General features: G+C 41.9%; 1 non-coding gene across 1 annotated transcript; it reads right to left on the reverse strand.

Annotated features, from left to right (window-relative positions):
* Nucleotides 1-5461: 5461 nt before the first annotated feature.
* On the reverse strand, nt 5462-5543 carry trnas-cga (transfer RNA serine (anticodon CGA)). The gene has a single exon. It is a non-coding gene; the product is annotated as a tRNA-Ser (tRNA).
* Nucleotides 5544-6888: the final 1345 nt, after the last annotated feature.

The following is a 6888-nucleotide window of genomic DNA, read 5'->3' on the forward strand; positions in this document are numbered from 1 at the left end:
CTGTTTCCCTAATGTGGACGTTTACATTACCTATAGACAAACTGTCACAGCTAAACCTGGTCTTTGGGTCAGTGACAGAATTGGTAACACGCCTGACGTCGAGTTAGGGGATTATCGGTTCGCATTTAAAATCACGAGGATGTGGCGTGTTAGTCCATCCCTGTTGTCTATCAGGAACGGAAGGGTTGGGGTTTTTGAATTTACAGTTTCTTTCGCCCACTTCAAATTCTAGCTCAGAACAACGTCTCTCATTGTCTGTAGAACTGACTTTGGTTTAACCAAAAGCTGCCTTTTGGCAGTTGAACTTGCATGTTGGAGCGGACAGCTGAAGTGAAGCACAAGGAGCTGGTCAAATCCTGAGAACTCTGCCCCTCTCGGGGAATGTGTCTGTGTGCCTCTTTCTGTGGGAGACACGACGTGGGTAATAACACAGTGTGACTATGTCAAACTTCAATCCCATTGTTGTGTCATCTAAGATCAAAGCGAGAACCTCACTGCCATTTGCACTGGAAACATCAGAACACATAAGGTTATGGACTAAAGCCGGAAACTGGGAATAGAATAGACGAATGTCTTTAAACCAGACTGCACCATGGGCCAAATGGGCGTTTCCATTCTGCAAAACTTGAAGCCGAGTAGAAAACAATCTGCAGTGAAACTGACCATAAATGAAAGGGAAAAGCCATTTCATTGAGAATAAGTGCAAGAGCGTCTGTCTTCATTCAGTGTAATCTCGTAGTGAGGATTTGGAACTAGAACTGCCATGGCATTTGTTCTATTTTCGGACAGGGAATGAATGTTTTATTGTGCAGGTATGTCGTGGTACCAGTATTTCTGACCACTGGTCCGAACCTGGTAATGCTTGGTTTTGTGCCAGGTTATTAAAAATCAAAAAGATCCAGGTATTGGAAATCTGAACTAAAAACGAGAATTGATAGAGAAACGCGCTACACCTGGCAACATCTGTGGAGAGAAACAGATTTTTTTTTAGATGGACAGGAAACAGGTTAGTTATAGATTTCTAGATTATACTGTTGGGAAAATAATAATTTTGCCTGTCGAATCAGGATATTTATCAAAATCACTCTTGAGCTTACAAACGTCGAATTTACAATCTTAAAAGGACTTAATCAGCTGTCATGCTACTTTCATTTTCCTGAGCTGGTGGAAGGCTATATTTTAATGGCAACATTTCCTTTTGCTTTCTGTTATTTAGCAGTCACGCCGAATGGAGAATTGTTTCTTTTAGTGTCTGCCTCAAAATGTGTCTTTGTTTTTTCTATATTTGTCTCTGTATCCTCCTGGGCCTTTTTCACATTCTCCGACTCTCTGGCTGCCCATTTCCCATTTCTGCTCTTGAAAAACCTGACATTCAGAGACAGTTTGAGATTCGAACTGCTGAGAGGCTTTCTGACGCCTGGCTGGAGTCGGTCGAAGTAGTCTCACATTCTCTGGAGAATGCGCCTGTCACTTCGACCTGAGGCAAGGAGACATTTCTTCCTCAAAATCTAAAGACCCTTTCGAAGTTAAAGTTGAATTCCTTATCCAACAGAAAAAGAAAGTAATTACATGATAGCTGAAGAAGAACAAGGATGCATTTACTGTTGGTGTACAACAAATGAATGGTGACAGCAGAGAATGAGGGTGATCGTGTCGTGGTGTCAGTGCCATTACCACAACATTCCCCGGGAATGCTGCAGTGTCTCCTGCCTCACCACATAATTTCCACAAAACTGGGAATGAAGGAATGAGAATAAGAGGATGAGAAGCAGAAGTGCTTGTGGAACTGCGGGAAGAATCTCCAGGTTAAAATAGTAGTTAAAAAGAGCAACATACACTACTGGATTTAAACCTGGAAAATGAAGCAGGAACTCGTAATCAAAATATAAAGTAATTCAAACAGACACTGAGTTTCTCGATCAGCAACACAATACTTGCGAGAAATAACGAGCTTTCAATACAATGAGCAGGCTCCAGTATGATGGGAGGTGCTTTCACCAGCTAAGCCACGGCGCCACGTTAAAGCCAGATTTGTCGTCCATATGTGCAATGCCTGAACCACTTGATCACAGGAATTCGTAAACGCTTTTTCTGTATTAGCGTTGCTCAGTATGAATGGCAATCAAACTCTGCTTGTGCAAAAGCAGACATTTCAATGCTGAGCATGCCCCACTGAAAAGGCAAAGAAAAAGAGAGTATCCTCTTGCATTGGCATCCAACAGATATTTTCATCTGTTTAAATTGACAGAATAAAGCGGATGTGCTCATCTCCTCTCGCGTCCCATTAACCACGTTAATACACACGCAGGGATTTTCAAACCAAGATGAACAGGCTCATTGTTGTGAATTGACAGCAGTGGTGTGTGAGTCATTGCGAACAGTGAGAAATAAATGCTGAACCAATAGCACTGACACTGAGCCTTGCACCATCAGGTCCACATTCACACCTTGTGTCATGTCTCCTCGGCATCAGTGCATTTGACTTTAATTATTCTACCCTGCACCTCTCCTCAAGTTATTCCCGACCGCTTGCAGTGTCGAATTAGTACATGCAATTATTAGAAATGCATTTCTGGGACACAGTTGTCTTTCAATGAGAAAAGATTCACTGCCCATCCCTAATTATCCCAAAGATGTAGGGGACGAGTTACTTTTGTCAACTCCTCAAAGATGCCACTCCTGACTCCACTCTGTCAATGTAACTCACTGAGGGAAGAGCAAACTGACGCCACTCAGTCAGTGTTACTCATCCAGGGAAGGGCAGACTGACCCACACTCTCAGTGTAACTCAGCAGACTGATCCCACACTCAATATACGTCATTCTCTGAAGAGCAGTCTGACCCCACTCTATAAATATAATTCCCTCAGGGAAGAGCAGACTGATCCCATTCTGTCTATGGCACTCACCCAATGAATGAACAATAACCCCACTCTACCAATGTAACTCGCCAGGGAAGAGCAGACGGAACCCAGACTGTCAACATAAATTATCGAGGGAAGAGAATACTGACCCCGCTCTTTCTGTTTCACTCAGGCAGGAAAGAGCAGACTGTCACCACTCTGTGAAAGAAATTCGCCCAGGGAAGGGCAGACTGGCCCTACTGTATCTGCGTGACTGACACAGGTAAGAGCAACTAACCCAACTCTGTCAATATATCTCCCTCAGGGAAGAATACCCTGACCTCCCTCTGTGCATGTAGCTCACCCAGGAAACAGCAGACTAAGCCCACTCTGTCTATTTAAGTTCAGAAAAATCCTCTGAAGTACTTCCTATCCAGACACTCTCCACATCATTGTCTCTGTAACCGTGTGCATTCAATGACGATTCCAAATAACCTGCAAATGGTTAGAATGTGGCAGCAAACCAGAGCAACCACACAGACATTGGGCGAATGTGCAAACTTCCATCAGGCAGTTATCTAAGCCTGGAATGGAAACCAAACCCGGCAGCAGTCGTGATTATAAAATGGCAGAACAGAAACCTGGCAAAAGGAATTGCATCCCTGTGTGTTGCAACGATGCTGAGTATTAATTAAGCCCCCCTTCCTGTCGTTAATTTCCATTTCCATCACTGCCAACCTTCTTCAAAGCAAAGCACGCACTTGCTCTTCCAGCCTTCCTATATCCCGCTTTCATCCCGCTTTTTACCCAATCAGATTTCTGACTTCACAAACTACGTCATAACAGGTTGCCAACTGCAGGATGAGCTTTGTTCCGTTCTCCCATAATGTTGATGGGAGTAATCCGGCATATTCGAGTAGGACTTGATGCGCTTGCGGGTGGGGTATTCGCGGCATTTCGGCTTCTTTTTTCATTTTCGGTCTGAACTATTTCGAGTTCATTGCGCAGACTTCTGAAGAAGACTTTTTGGAGTCGAAATGGTAACTGTGTTTTCTCTCGCAAGACAGACGTAGCTTTATTTCTGTTCTCTTATAAATTGATCTTCTTCTGATCTTTGCAAGTGAAATAGGGTGCATTACTATTGCTCGGTTTTAGTTTCAAAATCAAGAGAAACATGAAGGAGAGAATATCAAAGAACACAAAGTTCTGAGTTGTTAAGATAATTTTTGCAGCAATGGTGGACAAGAAGATCAAATTAAGATAACGGTTCAAGAACATTTAGTCTGTGGAAGTGGTATGTGAGTTTAGTTCCAAATATATGTTTCCGCTCTTCCAGGACATCTTTTTGACTCCCAGAAAACATTGATTGTTTTCTGTATTCACTTTGCTTCGCGACATCTGTCTTCTGGTCGACCAGGGACAACTTGAATTTGCGTCTGCATTGAATACGATTTCGCTCTTTCTTTCGAGAAGCAAACCTGTGCATTATGTCCCACTTATCATGCAGTGGCTAAGAAATTCAAAATGAATTCCGGTTTATGGATCGTGAGCAAGAATGAAGTGATCCACTTGCGAACAGATGTCACCACGCCCTATTCCTACATCGGGCCTGAACGGTCCATCGGCAGAGTCTGCAGACAGGAAATGTCTAAGTGACTAGTCCTTTGTTCAGTTAGATTTGATACCAATGGTAGTGCTGTTTTGGTGCAGAAATGTGTCAACATCTCTGACGTTAGAGTCAATATTTAAGTTACATCTACTCCATGGAGTGTCTTCTCATATCGGAACATGCTGACATGAAATCATCTAACTCTGATAGCAAAGGTTTTCTCATTAAACTGGGAGTATGTTTATCTAGCATTTCAGACAGCCAGGATGAATAATTGGCATTTGGTTCTTCAAGCTGAGCTCTCCACACCAACTGCTCCAACGAAGGCCGTGGATAAGTTTCCCATTGATTATTTTGGTCAATATTAGCCTCAACAACAACCAATTGTTCTGAACAAAGCTACACCACAAGCAGAGGGCTAAGGCTGATTTTCATCGTTAATTTTCAATTTCAGTTCTTAATGCACAGTTTCTTATGAATGTGGACAGCAGAAGACCGTTAACATTCCATTTCTAATATTTCCAGAAAATTCTACTCCGCTGATATCACCTTGCCTTTTCACATCGCAAGCCAGGAACCTGGATCAGTCGAGTTCCTTTCCACACATGGAGTTGCTTTTTTCTAATTCATTGACCGCTGATATAATAGATTATTGGCCTTGAGAGTCAGCTGTAAATTAGGTTCAACTTTCTCAGCTTGACTTTCATCTGATCCTTAAAAAAAATCATCACCTGCAGGTAAGTGTATTGCATTGCTTCTTGTTTTGCTGAATTCCACCCCCCGAACATCCAAATTTCACGATAGTTCGACAAATGTGTTGAAACTGATTCGTGTTGGAAGTTGGTGGCTTTTGTGTCTCGACATATAATTTATTCAATTAGATAACTGGGTCAGTCTTGAAATTACTTCGGATTCCTCACAGTTGAAAATTTACTTTTGATTAAATGCAAAGCTCAAGCTCCACGAAATCCAAATCCTGCAAAGGAATTAATGACTTTTAAAAGATTCTACGCTGTGAACAGGATTCGAACCTGCGCAGGGAGACCCCATTGGATTTCGAATCCAACGCCTTAACCTCTCGGCCATCACAGCTGCGGCAGAATCGCCAATTTTCATAGGAAAACAACTGAATTCATGAAATACGTAATTTGTTGGAAGAACAAATTGTCAAGACCCAAAGATTTCGCCAAATCCTTTGCAAAGACCCAGACGTACGTTCCCTTAGCAGATTGACAGGCTTTCACCGCAAACTAGATTCTGCCACAGCTGAAGTTGTGGGAATGATTCTTCGTCGAATTATAGAGTCACGGATGTACACCACACGAAGAGAAGATCATTGTCCCACTGCATCCGATCGATTTTGACTCAATTTCTCATATGCTGTTGTGTTTTAATATTCATCGACATATGGTATTAGAAATATTGATGCTAAGTCCATAAACACTAGCTACATTCGTAAAAGAAAATATCGGAATTATAAAGAATGCAGGGGCCAATTTTCAGGAATGGATCCAGCAACTAATCCGTAAATTCTGACATCAGGTAATGAACTTGTGAGCACAAGAGAGGAAGATTAACCGAAGATTTGGAACTTGAAATCGTCTTGACGGAATTATTTGCAAAGCTTTTGCGGTTTTTCTAGATTCAACAAGTCGTTGAACAATACAACACGGAAAGTGGCCCTTCTTTTCAACTTGACCATGGTGGACAGTTATCCTAAATTAATAGGTCCCATTTGCCAACATTTGGCCCACATCCCTCTAAACCTTGTTACTCATATATCCATCCAGATGCCATTCAATGTTATATTGTACCAGTCTCCAACAACTTCTCTGGCAGCTCATTCTGGACGCGTCTGAAAAAGTTGCCCCTGACGTCCCTTTTAAATCCTTACCCACTAATTGTAAACCGATGTTTTCTAAATTTTGACTTCCTCACCAGCCGGAAAACACCTTGACGAGTCAACCTATCCATGTCCCTCATGATTTAATAAATAGCAACGATTTGTCTTTATCATACTTGTCAGGAGGGAAATGTGTGGAGATTATTTGTCGAAGGTTTGAAGTAGAAAGTACACATGTTTAGAAATGCATCTTGGAGAAGTTTTTAATAAGTCATTGAAGTCTAGTAGCAGTTGTAGAAGTCTGTTGTGAAAGCTGCAGGAGGATTTCAGGGCACGAGAACGAAGCATTATTTCCAATGTATGGTGGCTCAGTTCGACCGCACTTGGACTACAGTATGAGGAATTATAACCCTCAATTTAGGAAAGATACTAATGCCATATGAGGAATACCACGAATGGTGATTAGCTTTGATATCATGGATGAACGTTAGTCCTCTGAATTGAAATTGAGCAAATCCGGCCTTTTTTTAACAATTTCAAAACAAGCGAGGTAATCTCATTGAGAGTTGCAAAATATTTGAAGAGATAAACAGG

This window comes from Chiloscyllium plagiosum, unplaced genomic scaffold, assembly GCF_037043375.1.
Source record: "Chiloscyllium plagiosum isolate Xiang-an unplaced genomic scaffold, Cpla_swu_hap1 HiC_scaffold_50, whole genome shotgun sequence".
NCBI lineage: Eukaryota > Metazoa > Chordata > Chondrichthyes > Orectolobiformes > Hemiscylliidae > Chiloscyllium > Chiloscyllium plagiosum.